At 46.1% G+C, this 16,275-nt stretch overlaps 1 protein-coding gene across 1 annotated transcript in view; it reads right to left on the bottom strand.

Annotated features, from left to right (window-relative positions):
• The window catches only part of IVNS1ABP (influenza virus NS1A binding protein), a 102,999-nt gene extending 87,355 nt beyond the window's left edge, over nt 1-15,644 (bottom strand). Inside the window, exon 1 of the mRNA XM_085854037.1 lies at nt 15,623-15,644. The gene's annotated coding sequence lies outside the window, so the exon portion shown is untranslated. The remainder of the gene's footprint in view (nt 1-15,622) is intronic.
• Between the last annotated feature and the right edge of the window lie 631 nt (nt 15,645-16,275).

Below are 16,275 nucleotides of genomic sequence, written 5' to 3' on the forward strand. Positions count from 1 at the left end.
GACCTCAAATTAAAGCCCTTGAGTGTTTTCCAGACATATAACTATTTTGATGATGTGAGGTCATTTGATGACGTTATGACGAAAAAAACTGCATTTTTCATGTCTATTGTATCGCTTTAGTTCACATCAGAAACTCTTCTTTAGGTCACTCTGTACAGCACAGTTCTCATTGGAAACTCTTGTAGATTCACATATCGTTGTCTTATTGCAATACCTTTCCGTCACATAAAGGTCAAAATCAAGGTCAAAGGTCAACGTCACTTTGATGTCAATTATGGAGGTCGACGAAACCCTTATTTTTTGAGTAATTTTGATCGAATCATCTCCAAACTTTGTGGGAATGTAGTAAATGGCTTAGCGCTCAGCTGATTAGTGTTTGTTTGTGATCGACCTTTACCTTCAAGGTTAGCACCTGAGGTCAAACATATTTGACCCCAAGGTCAAATTTTCAAGTTTTAGGAACCATATCGTGTCATACCTCAAATTGAACACCTCGATGAGTGCTTTCTAGATATGTCAAGCTTGAGACATTATGACGTCATTTGGTGACATTATGAGGCAAACGCATATTTTTCATGGTTACTCTGTAGAACGATTCTCATCGGAATCTCTCATAGGCAGATATTCCTTTAGGAGTCGCTCCTGGTGGATAGCAGCTCTGTTCACCTCAGTGTGACCTAAAAGAAGTCACATGTGGTCACCTTTTGGCAAGATCTCCTCTTCTTCTTTCGTCTGCTCCCGTTCGAGGTCGCCACAGCAGATCATCCGTATGATCCGCATAGTGATTTGGCACATGTTTTACGCCGGATGCCCTTCCTGACGCAACCCTGGTTACCTCTTACAACACAGGGATATGGTACACCTATTTTAACCGGGGTATAGACCGGCCCAGTACACTGGTACTCATTTCGCCGACCTCGGAAGGATGACAGGCTGAGTCAACCTCCTGGTGTATTAATTCAGTGGCTCAACGGGGCTTGAACTCAGGACCTTTTGGATCCCAAGCCGCTGCCCTAACCCCTGCGCCAACACCAGGCTCACCTTTTGGCAAGATATGGTTTTTTATTTGTTTGTTTGTTTGTTCGTCCTTTATAGGCGGCCGAACCGTTGGATAGAATGAGATGAAACTTGGCGTGAGTGATCCTTGGGACATGAGAACGGACATGGGGGCGGGGGGGTCAAGTTCAAGGTCAAAGGTCACGGGGTCAAGGGGTCAAGGTCACCGGGTAACTTAAATTTCTCAATTTTATCCGATTGAGACAGACCAAAGCTATTCGACAGATAATCAAAACTAAATGACAGTTCATTGACGACATTCAATTCCGACTTCCAGTTTTCGAGTTATGACGTCATAAATTGACTAAAACGTCAATTTTTCACGTTTGTTTGTCCTTTATAGACGGCCAAACCATTGGATAGAATGAGATGAAACTTGGCATATGTGATCCTTGGGAACGGACATATGGGGATCAAGGTCAAGGTCAAAGGTCACGGGGTCAAGGTCACCGGATAACGTCAATTTCTCAATTTCATCCGATCGAGACCGGACCAACGCCATTCAACAGATAACTGTACCCGCCCATGGGCGGGTACTTTGCTAGTATATTACTAAAACTCTCATCTTGTGTGTGTGTATATATATATATATATATATATATATATATATATATATAGATATACATATATGTATGTATGTTCCCAAAATACAGCCAAAACGGTACACGATAGCGCAAAAATTTCGGGTCACCTTACTCACTATTCGCCTGTGATGTGCAGTATCAAGTTTAGTTTAAATCGGGCAACGAAAAAACTATTAAAAAATCAATTCCCGATTCAGTCAAGTACTCTTTGGGAATATTTGATCAATGCAAACAACCTCAGCGGTATAGTTCACTGGAGCTATCTTTTTTGTTCTTGAAATGATTCTTTTCATCAACCGATGTCACTACGGAAACCCAACGGGTTCACGGGTCGTTTAGTTACCCTTAAAAATGGCATGCATGAATGCAGGTGACGTGAAAAAACTTCTCATGGAGACTGACAAAGATGATCATGATTATTACATCGATTTATGTTCACCGAACTTCCGACAGATCGTTTGTTGCATTGTCTGGCACAGCAGCACATTCTGTTTACAATACAATAGCATAATTTTTTTCTACGAGTATACTACTCGTAGTGGCCGAATCTGATAGCCCAGCACTACAAGTATACTGTTACGAATTCGCGCCCGCCGGCGTGCGAACTGCCGCTTTCCATTAATAGTAGCAGCTCACCCACCGGACGGACAATTCAGTCGTGACTTACTGAAGCTAACGCCGGAAACCAGTCACGGGTGGGTTTCCAATCCCCACCACGGCCGAGCCAATTGTCTACCCACGCAAGATAGGGTCACTCGCCGAATTCGATATACCTAAGTACCTGCGCGGGCAGCTGACCGGGCGACCGTACCTCAACGCAGGTCAGCCTGGACACGAACTGCTTAAGCGGTCTGTTCCGTTCTGCAGTGATAACCGAGCGGGTATTATCGCCCGACCTCGCCGGATCCGATTCTATTGAACGGGTGTTTAAAACTCAGCTATTTATTCCGCGATGCAAGATGGCATTTTCAATAGGGAGAAGACGCAACGAACGGGGTACTTTTAAACAAAGCACATTTCTTTACCATTTACACACAACATGTATGCAGGCAAGGCAATGAAATACAGTCATACACGTATTCAAAGAGACAAAAGCAATCACGGGACGGGGCCAAAGACACAAGCAAGGGAAAGCACTACGACTGAATATTATTATTATTTCATAGGCACTTAACAGGTTGTACTTATGGACACGGCGCCACCAACATTCATTTGGAAGAAAAAGAAAAGGAAAAGACCACCCCCATAGACAGGGGGGTCAGACTGGGCCCATGGGCCTTTATGACGTGGGACTTGGCTGACCGAATGGGCGCCACGAGACCGACGCTGGTTACCTGCACCGTCGTGGTGCGACGGTCGGCGAGCTCTCTCCGGCACTCTCCTCTCGTGCGCACCGCGACCCTGGACCACCGCACACAACCCTCACGACTTGGCACCCAGAGGGAAGGCACCCAGAGCTCGAACCACCACGAAGCAGCAGCAATCACCCGACCAGAAAAGGCTCGACGACAAAAACATACGAGCTGCGAGCTCGATGAGCAGCCACCACGAAGAAAACCACGCACAAAGCAAACCACATGAGCTCCGAGCTGCCAGTCGACGAGAACACACGAGCTCCGAGCTGCTAGTCGACGAGAACGCATGAGCTCCGCTGCCACCACGAAGAAGAAAAATCACGCCAGCTGCGAGCTCAACGAGCAGCCACCACGAAGAAACCCACGAGAGCTGCCAGACCTGGCGTCCTGCACGCCCTTATATCCCCTGGGGTCCAACCCCTTGCTCCTCCCCGTTCTCTGCTCCACCCTCCTTCCAGTTCCTGCGAGAAGCTTCCCGAAAAGGGGCTTTCCTCCGTTTCCAGCGCCTCATTCCACGAATCGACCAATGGCGAACGATCTGCCTCGCCCTCCCCCCACACCAAGTGCGGAGAAAACAGGCGGGAATATTAGGCGGGAAAAATCCACACGCCATCGAAGTTCTGTTGGTTTCCTTTTGCTCGCGTTTATTGACTGAATGCGGAGAGATGGTTGTAATGTGTCCGTGGAGAAGAAGAGAATTGATAGCTGGCGTAGCGGCGAAGGTGGTTAGGTGGTTGGAGATGTGGTTGGTTCAAAATAACGATAGAAAAAGAAAAACCTACCTCAAAGGATCACAGCCCTGTGACACGAATAATACCCATTAAACAACGGTGGGGAAATCTAACTGAACACAGACTTACCGGAATAATTGAATAAGGAACCTTTATGGTGTTCTGCGGATTTCCACAGCCGTAACAATACTCATGGTTGGCAGACAACGTGTTAAAATCATTGTTTTATTAAAATTGAAGTATATACTCAAACATTATGTGAGGTATCATATTTCATGAACTTTCAAGTTGGTTTCTGTTTTTCATCAATGTATTTAAGCCATTTCTTACTCCTTCTCTCTGAATTACCCTACTGCACACTAGACGTTATATGTGATTCTGGGCATGGGTGTTAGTCTGTTGCTTTGTTTGGTTGGTAACTCTTTCCTTCATGCCTCTGAAAAGTTGCTGATAGGTTGCCGAACATAACTTTTTCCTCCATGACACACGCACACGCACACACACGCGCGTGCGTGCGTGCAAATACCATAATTCAAGTGGATGCATTTATGCACTTTTATATGAAAAATGTTGGCTTGAATTTAAAATTAACAACAGTGATACATACCTCATCAATTCAGTCTACAACACTATGCCAACTACTTTAATGACCCCAATTATTCCCATCACCCTGTGGAGTGAACGGAAGCAGTACCACTTCCTTCCACCTCAATTTTGTTTGCCTCTTCTCCTCAAGCCAACGGCATCCAAATCAAAGTCTTGGCTGACTTCAATCGCCACCTCCCTCCTGAGCAACAGACTTATCTCACACTATCAGTTTGGATTTTGACCCAGGTCACTCTACCCTGGACATTCTACTTCTGCTCTCCCAGCAATGGATGGAGGCCCTCAGTCTCAGACAAGAAATCAGGGCCATCTCTGACATATCTCAAGCATCCAATGCAGTCTGGCACCTTCCCCACCTTGCTCTTCAAACTCTCTGCCTATGGCATCCAAGGACATGAACTCCACACTTGACTTATCCAGTTTCTCATCCAATGCATGACTCTCAACAGGACCCTCTCATCTCTTCTCCCTGTCAAGGCTGTAGTGCCCAAGGCAGTGTCACGGGTCCAGTCCTATTCCTTGTCTTCATCAACGATCTACCTGACTCTGGAAAATCCTCTTTATATTTTTGCTGATTACTCCACCCTCTGGCATAACATCTCTCATCCTTCAGGTAGACAGTTCCACAGCCTCTTCCCTCTCTTCAGACCTTGATAGAATCACAAACTGGTCAAACACTTGGAATATCAATCCTGACAAATCTCACACTTTCACTCTGTCTCTCCAAAAAGACCATCTGGCAAACTTTCCCATGTACTTCTTCAACAATCCTCTTGAAGAAGTTCAGTCACTCAAACATTTGGGGCTCACTATCACCCATGATATTTTTGGCAAGCCACATATCTAAGTTGCCCTCCAAAGCCAGATGCCAACTGGATATCCTCTGTCATGCAAAGTCCTTCTTTGACACACGTGAACTCTGATCCACCTTCAAGGCCTTCATCCACAGCTTGATGGAGTACTGCTCTCCTCTCTCGGCTGCCACCCCTACCTCACACATTTCTCAGCTTGGCACCGTGGAAACGAAGGCCTTCAAAATCAGTGGAGTCTTATGCAATGAAGCCGAGTCTCTGGGTATATCACTTTCACATCACAGAGAGGTTGGTAGTCTCTGTCTTCTTCCAACTCCTTTCTGGTCTTACACCTCTGCCCTCTCTGTGCTTTGTGCCCTTCCCCCGCACCCCCTACAACCCTCCAGTTAGCTGCAGAGCACCCATGGTCCAATAGCAACCCCATTCCTGTTGCTATCCAGAATCACTGCTGACCTCCACTTATTCGTTCCTCTTTTTTCCTGTCTGTGGAATCACCTTCCATATTCTCTGCAATCTTATTCTTCAAGTCATCCAGGTCATCAAGGCAGTTGTTCATTACCATCTCAGATTGTCCCCAATCCAAAACCATGATATTTTCTATCCCCGATAAACCACTCCTCCCAGCCCCACAATATTTCCAGTTTTTCTTTCCTGAGAGTTTGCTTCTGTATCCATCATATCCACCCCCTGCATTATTCGCTACCCCTCACTCTTACCTACATCCCTTGTTGTCTGTCTCCATTTATTTTCTCCCTCGGCCCTGCTGTTGGCATTTCCCTCTTCTCTTTCTGCTGTTCCTTTTGTCCTGTTTTGTGCTTATCTGTTATGTGTTATAGCTCTTCCACGAACAATAACTTGCACAAAATAGTGGGGGACCGCCTAACCTCCTCAAGAACCCGAATTTGTTGGCTAGGTTGAAGCGGCCTAGGTTTGGACTTGTCCAGCAGTCGAAGGATTCTTTCTGGGAAGCTTGATGATGTTCAAGTGCCTCTAAAGGCCCGGTCACACCTTGACGTTTTAGCCAGCGATGGCAACGTGTTAAAATTTATGTAAAACGCTGGCTTACGTTGAACTTTTGATGTTTTTTTATAAAGATTCGGACGTATTCATAGCGACTTGGTCTTATGTATAACGCATTGGTAACAACACAGAACGTTTCGTTGTGTTATAGATAACTTATACCAACGAATGCTGAACCTGTTGTCGGCCTACACAACCGATGCCCAACGATAGTCTAACTCAGGCATAGCGCGTTGCACGCATCGCCGACGATGTCGTGGCGTAGCCTATTAAAAGGCTGACGCACAACGATTCGAATCATAACTGCCGTAGAAATGGAAGGGTCAAAATCGCGGTCACACCTTGGCGATCTTGCCAGCGTATGCCGACGTAACAAAAAGGGGTCTAAAACGTTGGGGCACGTCGAATACGGTATGGGTAAGTTTGGTATGCGCGAGTAGAACGCTAAATACGCTATCATAAGTCGTAGTAAGTAGAGTACGTCTAGAAATTTTGAACATGTTCAAAATTTTACGACGTACTCGGCGTATGACACACGTTTCGCATGCGATGGGGATAAGTTGTACAAACGATATGTGGACGCTTACACACGTCCACAAAGGCTACTTATAAGCTACTCATAAGTCGAAACACGTCGCGGTAATGTCTTTCTTACGCGAAACTTATTTCTAACTTATGTTCGACGTGCTTTGAACCAATTCTGTACGTAGTCCCAATCAACATCGATGTATGCACACGTATTCAAATGACGTCTTCCGGTCGACAAAAAATAAATGAACGTGTTTCTCGCTTACAACTGCCATATAAAGACGTGTTCCTAGCGGTTTTGGGAATTGGTATATAAAAATGCTGCTCATAAAAGGGGAACCCAACAGTGTTTTCGAGTCCTTTTTGAGTCGATGTCCATGTCAGCAGTAACAGTATCAGTATTACTATTAGTATTAGTATTAGTAGTAGTTTGTTCATGTTGGCAGTAGTAGGTGGGTGTGAGGGGGAGGGTGTGGGTTATGATGGATCGTCCTTGCGTCCGCGTATCCACGGGTAGGTTCATAGGCTGCCACTCAACGATTTAAATGGCTGCATCTCCACTATTGAAAGTAGACGCTTGCGCTCAACAATTGGATTTTTTTTACACTCAACGACTTTTAAACGGTACCACTCAGCTAGTTTCATTGTTTACAATGAACGATTTGAATTGCTGTCACTCGCCTTTGTTTTTTTTTTGTTTTTTTTTTGACGCTGGGGTTTGGAAATTTGAAACGTTTCTTCTGAACGTGTTAAAACGCTCAAACTCGACTATTTTAAATAGACGCTGCCGATGGACAATTGGAATCATAGCCAAGCTAGACATCGAAGTGTGAACATCCTCGTCATGCCGAAGAAAAGTTTGAAGAATGCTGCAAATAAGTGTCCTGGCCGTGGCCGTGGACGCTGACACAAGGACGATCCATTATACCGACGTCTTTCAGCCTATGAGTAACTTAAAAGTAACGTCTGTCGACGTGTGGCAACGATCGCGTAACGTGCCAACAACACGTTAATCATAGGTAGGAAATAAGTTTCGGGTACTCTAAACATTACCTCGGCGTGTCTCAACTTATGATTAACTTACAAGTAGCATGTGTTGACGTCTGTCAACGATCGCAGACCGTGCCTACAACTTGTGGCCAGCGTAGCGGAACGTGTGAGTCATACGCCGGCATACGTCGTGAAATTTCAAGCATGAAAAAATTTGAGGACAACCGAAAAGTACAACGTTTAAAGCCAACGTACAACGACGTATGGCAACGTACTACGACGTATGCCAGCGTGCTCTCAATGTTATCAAAACTTACCCATAACGTATTCAACGTGTGCCAGCGTTTTAGAAAAAAAAATTCAAAAATCGGCATACGTTGGCTAAAACGTCAAGGTGTGACCAGGCCTTAAGGTTGCGTCACAATTCGGTGCCATGTTCGACACCTTGGATTTCATTTTTCCTCTGATTCAGGAGTTCACAGGTGATGCAAGATGACTGTCGATGGGCATAATCCTCAAAATGAGGAGGGCCATGTGCGTGTCGGCACCAGGGAGCTTCGTTTTGCTTAAAGTGTTTTTGATTGTTTTAACCTGGCATTCTCTGAAGCTGTTTGATTGCAGATATTTGGGACTTGATGTATGTATGTTGAAGCTCGAGTCTTCAGCAAATTTTGTAAAAGCACGGTTGATAAAATAGCCTCCATTGTCACTCATGAGATTCTTTGGAATGCCCTGCTCTGAAAACATTTGCTGCAGGATACAAATTATGTCATTGCTTGTTGCACATGTTGGAAGTTTTCAAACAATTATGAACCTGGAGCACACATAAATGGCGAGCAGGGTGTAGTCGTGCCAATATAGGTGGAATAAGTCTGCAGCCAATATCTGCCATGGTTTGGCTGGGATTTAGTGTGGGATTATTGGTTCCTAGGGTTGCCAACATTGATAGGTCTGGTAAATGTGGGAGGAGCCAATCCTGTTTTCAATGTCCTCATTCACCTTGGGTCAGAACACACAACTGTGTGCCCTGAGCTAGGTTTTGAGAATCCCAATGTGGCCCTCATGTAGATTCCTGAGAATTTAATGTTGTAGACTGGCACAGATAGATAGCCAGCCCCCCTTCCACACGACACAATTTTCTCCATTCAGCGAGTCACTATAATCCCAGTCAGGCTCCAGCAAACCGGGGACATTTTGGCACCTGTCTGGCCATTCATGATGACTTTCCTGAGTGCAGTTAGTAGAGAATCCACGTTTGTGGCTTGCAATATTTGCTGTCTTCTGATGGCCGAATTGGATGTGCTCAACTTTCACATCGAGCTGGATGGTTGGTGCTTGCATTGCTATCGGAAAGATAGACAGTTCATCAGCTAGGAGCATGTCTTTGCCACCTTTCAACTTGATGTGTGTGTCATACCCCTGGAGCCACAATAGCATCTGCCTGGGTGGAACAGCAGTCAGATTCTTCAAGCTGATAATTTCCAAGGGCTTGTGGGCACTCGCGACCATGAAGTGGTGACCATATAGGTAAGTATGGAAGTGTTCACATCCAAACATGACAGATAGCATCTCGCACTCAATGTTGGTGTTTCGTTGTGATGTGAAGGCAATGGGTTTGATGTCGTGCATAATGCAAGCACCGAGGCCTTTTGTGGAGGCATCGACCTGCGGTGTCATGGCTTTATGTGCCTCAAAGTAGACCAGTTTCTCATGTCCTTGATCCTTTGGAAGGTCCAGCTGTTGATAGCTGTCTATTCCAGTTGCTTTGATTTTAGCAGCTCGTGAAGGGAAGCTGTGAGGTCAGACAGATTTGGTATAAAGGGGACCATGTATGTGATGATACCCAGTGCCTTCTGAAGTTCTTATGGTAGATCATATGCTGAGTACCACATGTCTGTTCCTCAGGTCTGGTATGCTCTGGATCACATCCACTTTTTCTGAATCTGGGTGGGTACCTTGTTGGTCATAGATTAGACCGCAGAACTTAATCTGTGGTTTTCGATGACCTGCACTTGTCTGGCATTTTGAAACTGTTGAATTGCAGGCCAAATCTGGTAGCTGTTGTCATGGGATGGTGAAGGTTTCGGTCATGTTCTTGCTCTGTTTTGCAGCAGGCGGCAACATCATCTGCGACACCGATGACTCCTGAGCACTGCTGCAGGATTTGGTCCATATTGCCTTGAAGATGTCCTGAGACATCACAAGTTCAAATGGCATTCACTGGAAAAGAGTAACGACCATGTAGCCCATGGTCCAGGACCCCAAATTTCATTTATTGGTACCACCTGAGGTGGCAAATTCTCATTATGTTTTTTTGAGTCTATGGTCTATGTCTGTAGTCATTAAGGTCTATGTCTGTAGATGACAAATTGATATTATAGCAATAACAGAGTGGCAGCTTAGTGGTCATAAATGCCCATTTTCTAAGTGTCGTCAGATTGAGCTTTGTCAGCTATCCTTAGCACAGGGGGTTGGGAGAGGTTGTAAAATATATTGATTACTCCAGCATGCTTTGTTATATAACAATTACATTTGTCATAATAAATGTGTATTAAGAGGTTTTTGAAATGAATGTGTTTTTGCTTTTTTTTTCTCGTGAAAACCACCCATAGAAGGTGCGATACAAAGCCAAATATAATGTACACATAATTTTCAGGATTTACTCAAAAACTCAATTTCGTTTTTGCTGTTGTGTTTCATTTACGTTGCAAATTATTTTTTAAATCTATAAATTTGAAGCTCAAAACTGTTAGTCAATGCAGTCAGGTCAGGTATGGGAGCATGTGTCAGAACAGCGCGTCGCTGCGTCCACTTTCCGTCGGTACTCCAGGGGCATCCGTCTGGCCATCCCCCAGGCAGATGCCAGGCCCATCCCCATCTCCTTCAGATGGTGGTCAACCTGCTGCAACCATGAGGCACGTGGTCGGCCCACTGGCCTCCTCCACTCATGAGACTCCCTCGCTGAGAGAATCTGGTGAGCAGGATCAGCATCAGGAAAACGAGCCACATGTCCATACAGCCGCAACTGACGCTCACGGACTATGCAGGTAACAAATCTCATCCCAGTCTCTCTCAGCAACCGCTCGTTGGACACAAAATCCGACCAGCGATAGCCAAGGATTCTCCGAAGACACCTGGTACCAAAGGAATTAAGTCTACGTCACAGATCCTTGGTCAGAGTCCAAGTCTCGCACCCATAGAGCAAGACTGGAAGTACCAAGGACCTGAAGACTCAGACTTTCGTCCTCCCGCACAGGTACCGGCAGCGCCACACCCCATGATCCAGTGAATCCATGACTCCCCAGGCCCGACCCAGACGTCTATTGACCTCTGACTCACAGCCAGCAGAGACATGAATATCACTGCCAAGGTAAGTGAATCTCTCCACGACCTCAACATCCTCACCACAAACAGACACAGACAGGACAGCAGCATCCAAGATGTCACCGAAAGCCTGGATCTTAGTTTTGACCCAAGAAACCCGTAATCCCAGCGGCTCCAACTCTTCATTCAGCACTTCGAGGGCCCCCAAAAGAATGTCTAAAGTCTCCGCAAAGATGACTGCATTATCTGCAAAATCAAGGTCCGAGATCTTGACATTCCCAAACGATGCACCGCAACTTGATCTCTCCAACATCCTCCCTAAAATCCAGTCCATACAAGTGCTGAAAAGTGTGGGGGCAAGTACACATCCCTGACGAACTCCAGTAACAACTGGAAATAAGTCAGAGGTGGTACCACCACACTTCACAGCACTCTCAGAACCAGAGTAGATTTCAGACATCAGATCGATCAGTTTTGGTGGCACCCCACGAAGACCAAGAATCCTCCAGAGGACATCCCGATTCACTGAATCGAACGCTTTACAGAGATGAACATAGGCTGCAAGCAGCCCCTGCCGAAACTCTCGTCTGCATTCGGTGAGGACACGAAGGGCAAGGATACGGTCAATCGTTGACCTCTTTGGTGTAAAGCCTGACTGCTCTGGACGCTGGTGCTCAAGCAGATGGTGGCGAACCCTATCAAGAATTATCCGAGCAAAGACCTTGCCCGGCACTGAGAGCAGCGTCACCCCTCGGTAGTTGTTGCAGTCTTGGCGATCACCCTTCCCTTTCCAGAGAGGGACAACAAGGCCCCTCTTCCAGTCAGTTGGGATGATGCCTGTGTTCCAGGCAGAGCACAAAACTGCATGCAACGACACGAGTGCAGCATTTCCACCAGCCTTGAGAAGTTCGGCATGGATGCCACAAATCCCTGGAGCTTTGCCCCGTTTCAACTGGTTCACCGCAGCCCGTGTTTCCACAAGCGAAGGTGGACCACAGTTGATTCGTGGGTCAGCAACAGGGATTGTAACACCCTTGACGTCCAACTCGACAGCTGGGGGATCAGCCTGGTACAACCGCTCAAAGTAACCGGCCCAGCGGGCCTTCACTTCAGACTCCTCTGTCAAGAGCCTACCACTCTCTGCTCGAACTGCAGTGCTCCGAGGGATGGGCTTGGATGAACGTAATGTGCGAATTCCCCTGTAAGTGGGACGAGAATCACCTGTCCACAGGTTATGCTCTACCCCCTCACAGATTCCTCGCACATAGGCCTCCTTGTCCACCCTCAGTGCACGTACAGTTTTACGCCTCAGCTCCCTGAACAACTCAGCTATGCCATTCAGCCTGGCCCTGCGACTCTGGTCAATGGTATCCAGTGTCCCTTGAGAGACAAAATTCTTCTTTGCCCTGCGGTGAGTTCCAAGACATCCACCGGCAACATCAAGGACGGTGGTCTTAAAGGCGCTCCACAACTCTTCAGGACCCCCCAAAGCACCCAGACCCCCCAAGTGTCCGCTCAGCCTGTTCGCAAACTCCTCAGCTACTCTCTCATCCCTGAGCTTGGCAACATCCAGCCTAGGCTGGGATGGTACCATTCTCCAGGATTTAAGGTGCAGCTTTAGAGTTGCTACAACAAGCCTGTGGTCAGTATTGAGGAACTGAGCACTCCGGTAGACCCTGCAGTTCTGGATCATCCTCCAACGACCGTCAATGAGGACATGGTCCATCTCCTTTGCCACACCGCCAGCATTGGAATACCAAGTCCAGCGATGAGCTTGTGGGCGCTGAAACCATGAACCAGCCACCCTAAGTCCATGACTTCTTGCAAAGTCAAGGAACTTAGTGCTATTCTGGTTCATAGTTCCTGACCCATGGGGACCAACACACACCTCATAACCATCCCTATCAGTTCCAGTCGATGCATTGAAATCCCCCAAGACTAGAAGTATATCTCGTCTGGGGCACTGATCAACCACAGACTCGAGTGTGGCATAGAATGCATCCTTCACGGTGAGATCACTCGCCTCAGTCGGAGCATAAACAGAGACCACGGAAATGACACCTAAGGAGTGACGAATCCTTAATCTCATAATACGCTCGTTGACCGGTGTTACCTCAATTATCATTGGGGTCAGCTTATTGGACACAGCTGCAGCAACTCCTTGGGTATGGTAACCATCAGAGCGACCAGACCAATAGTAGGTGTAACCACCCACCATTATCTCGCCGCAATCCGGTCTCCGAACCTCAGAGAGAGCTGCAATCCCGATGTCCAAACGCTTGAGCTCAGATGATAACAGAGACAGGTGATCATCCTCTCTTAGGGATAGGACATTCCAGGCACCCACCCGAAGGGACCGCCTCAGGTTAACCCAAGGAGACCACCGTCTGGTGGACGACACCTCAGCACCACTCCGACATACTCTCCCGCAATCTGACCCAGGGATGTTACCCCGTGGTTTCCCTCCTATCAAAGATTGGGGGTCCCGAAGGCTTTGCCCCAATCCCGTCATCCGGTGAGCTGCCCTGCGAAGGGAAGCTGCACAGGAGGTACTCCCATGGAGTGGGTTTTCATATTTTTTTGCGTTTTTGCGTTTTGCGGAATGAAGCGTTTTACGGTGGCCGGAGTGCAAATCCTGCCACCAACCTCCTAATAAGAAGTAACCCAACTGCAGGAGGACGTCTGCAGACACAGTTGGGCACTAGATATGAATGGCCGTTGGCTCACAAGGAGCTCTTCCGCCCTTTGACAGGTTTTGTTTTTAATCCTGCTGGGTGTCCATATCCAAACACCCCCCTCACCAGAAAACCTGGTGGGGGAGACGGTTTAGTTGCCGACAACCCGACCATGGAACAGGTTAGTACAGGTTTACATGGTACCTGTAGCAGGTCACAGATCGAACCTGACCTGACAAAAATGTCAATGCAGTATAAGTATTTTAAGGGCAATGCGCTGTCTATGTACTGTCATGGGCAAAAATATTGGCACCCTTGCACTTTTTTCAAATAACTCACAATTTTCTCCAAAAATAAGTTGAAATTGACAAATGTATTTTGTCTCCACAAATTCTTTATGTTACTGTTAATATCGCAGAACCTTTGTTTTTCATTCAGAACTTAATATATCCTTTTAAAATAGAAAATAAAAATAAATGGCATTCATAAAATTATTGACACCCAAGACTTAATATTTGGTAGCACGGCCTTTGGATAAAATAATGCATTCAAGCACTTCCTATAGCTATGGATGTGCTTCCTGTACCTCTCTACTGGCAGTTTGTCCCACTCTTCTTGTACAAACTGCTCAAGTTCTCCCAGATTTGAAGGATGCCTTCTCCAAACTGCTGTTTTCAGATCTCCCCACAGGTGTTCAATGGGATTTAGATGTGGACTCATAGCTGGTCATTTCATAACAGTCCAGCGTTTTGTCTTGAACCATTCCTGAGTGCTTCTTGAAGTGTATTTGGGGTCATTGTCCTGCTGCAAGACCCATTACCTTCGAGGGAGACTCAGCTTTCTGACACTGGGTTGAACATTGTGCTCCAAAATGCCTTGTTAATCTCCTGATTTCATGATGCCGTGCACACATTCCAGGCACCCAGTGCCAGAGGCAGCACAGCAACCCCAAAACATCACTGAACCTCCTCCCTCTTTGACTGTAGAGAAGGTGTTCTTTTCTTGGAAGGCTTCATTTTGTTTCCTGTAAACATAGAGATGATGTGATTTACCAAAAAGCTATAATTTGGTCTCATCTGTCAACAGGACATTCTCCCAGACGGATCTTGGCTTGTTCAGGTGTGTTTTGGCAAACTCCAGTCAGGCTTTCTTATGTCTCTCTCTCTCTCAGCAGTGGGGTCCTCCTGGGATTCAATACCAAAGTAAAGGAGAATCATCTGCTTGAAATCTAATTATTTCTCCCAACTTCAAAAAGTTGCCAATGATATTGTTCGGGCCATTTTAGGATTTTTGTGTGGAATAAGCTAAGATTTCGTAATTTTTTCAGCTTTTTTGTTTGTTCCACTGCAAACAAAGGAAATACATACGTGGATACGAAAATATTTTACAATTTCAACAATTTTCTGGAGGAAATGGTGTATTATTTGGAGAAAAAAAAAGTGCAAAGGTGCCAATATGTTTGGCCACACAGTACAAGCCATTTATACATCATTTGTACTTTTCATCCACATCTTAGGGGTATTCCATCTATCTATCTAGTACGTACGTACCAAGTGGGCTGAATTGAGGAAAATTAGGGTGATATGAGGGAAAGGAGGCCAGAGTGTGGGAGTGAAGAGAAGGGACTAGTCGAGCCGTGCTGGTTGGCCGAAACAATCCGCCAAATTCTCGTGCGTAATAAATAGACAGCTCCAAAACACGTGCCCCCCCCCCCCGCCCCCAGCCATTTGGGCACAGTTCATGCATTTATTGATCTCATCAGGAATTTGTAATTGGAAATACCTGTACTATTCTCATCCAAAGGATTTTGATTTCATTTTTCATCCATTTAGTTTTGCGGGAAATTCTGCTTCGAGTGATTTTTTTTTCTTCCGGGAAGCCATCGAATACATAATTGACAAAAAGGCACAAGAATCAAGAGGAAAAAAAAATATTGCTCACCATGGTAACGGGCTTCGTGTGCTCCAATTGGTCAAGCTGCCATGGCAACGTATCAGCTCGGCTCCCAGTGGCTCTCCCTTCTCAGCGACGCCGGAGAACATTTGGTTACCATAGCAACCACGATGAGCTCATCGGCCTGGCTGCTCGAAAGTCTACGATGTTTTTACGGGTCAATTCAATTCCGTTTGAAACGAACACTCGTGTAAAGGAAACAAATGGGGGGAAATAAACGGTATTTATTTACCTGGTTACGTCATCGGATAACACGAATGTGCGCAATAAGCTGCTTTATATTAAATGTCCGCACACTGTAACTAGCCTTTCATCAATGGCTGCAGCGTTGGCACCGACAAGAAGTAAATACAGTCGTGTTTCCCTGCATGTTTTTGGGTTCCTCAGGCAATGCCAAAAAAACACCAAACGCTCGTGCCAGTTCGTCACAAAAGGATACTTTGAAATGAGACGGTTGAGTCGAATGAGGGAAAGGGAAATCATCTCGTCGTTAAATTAATATCATCACAGCGAGGATTCAAAATATTGTAACAATCATCAGAACTCTGATCTGCAATACCGATGCTTGGAGCTTGTGGAGGCGGAGAAAAGCGTTCGAAGAAAAGAAGAAGAGGAAGAAGAAGGAGAAGAAGGAGAAGAAT

This window comes from Eptatretus burgeri, chromosome 14 (assembly GCF_056783735.1).
Source record: "Eptatretus burgeri isolate ZD-2024b chromosome 14, Ebu_testis_v1, whole genome shotgun sequence".
Classification (NCBI taxonomy): Eukaryota; Metazoa; Chordata; class Myxini; order Myxiniformes; family Myxinidae; genus Eptatretus; species Eptatretus burgeri.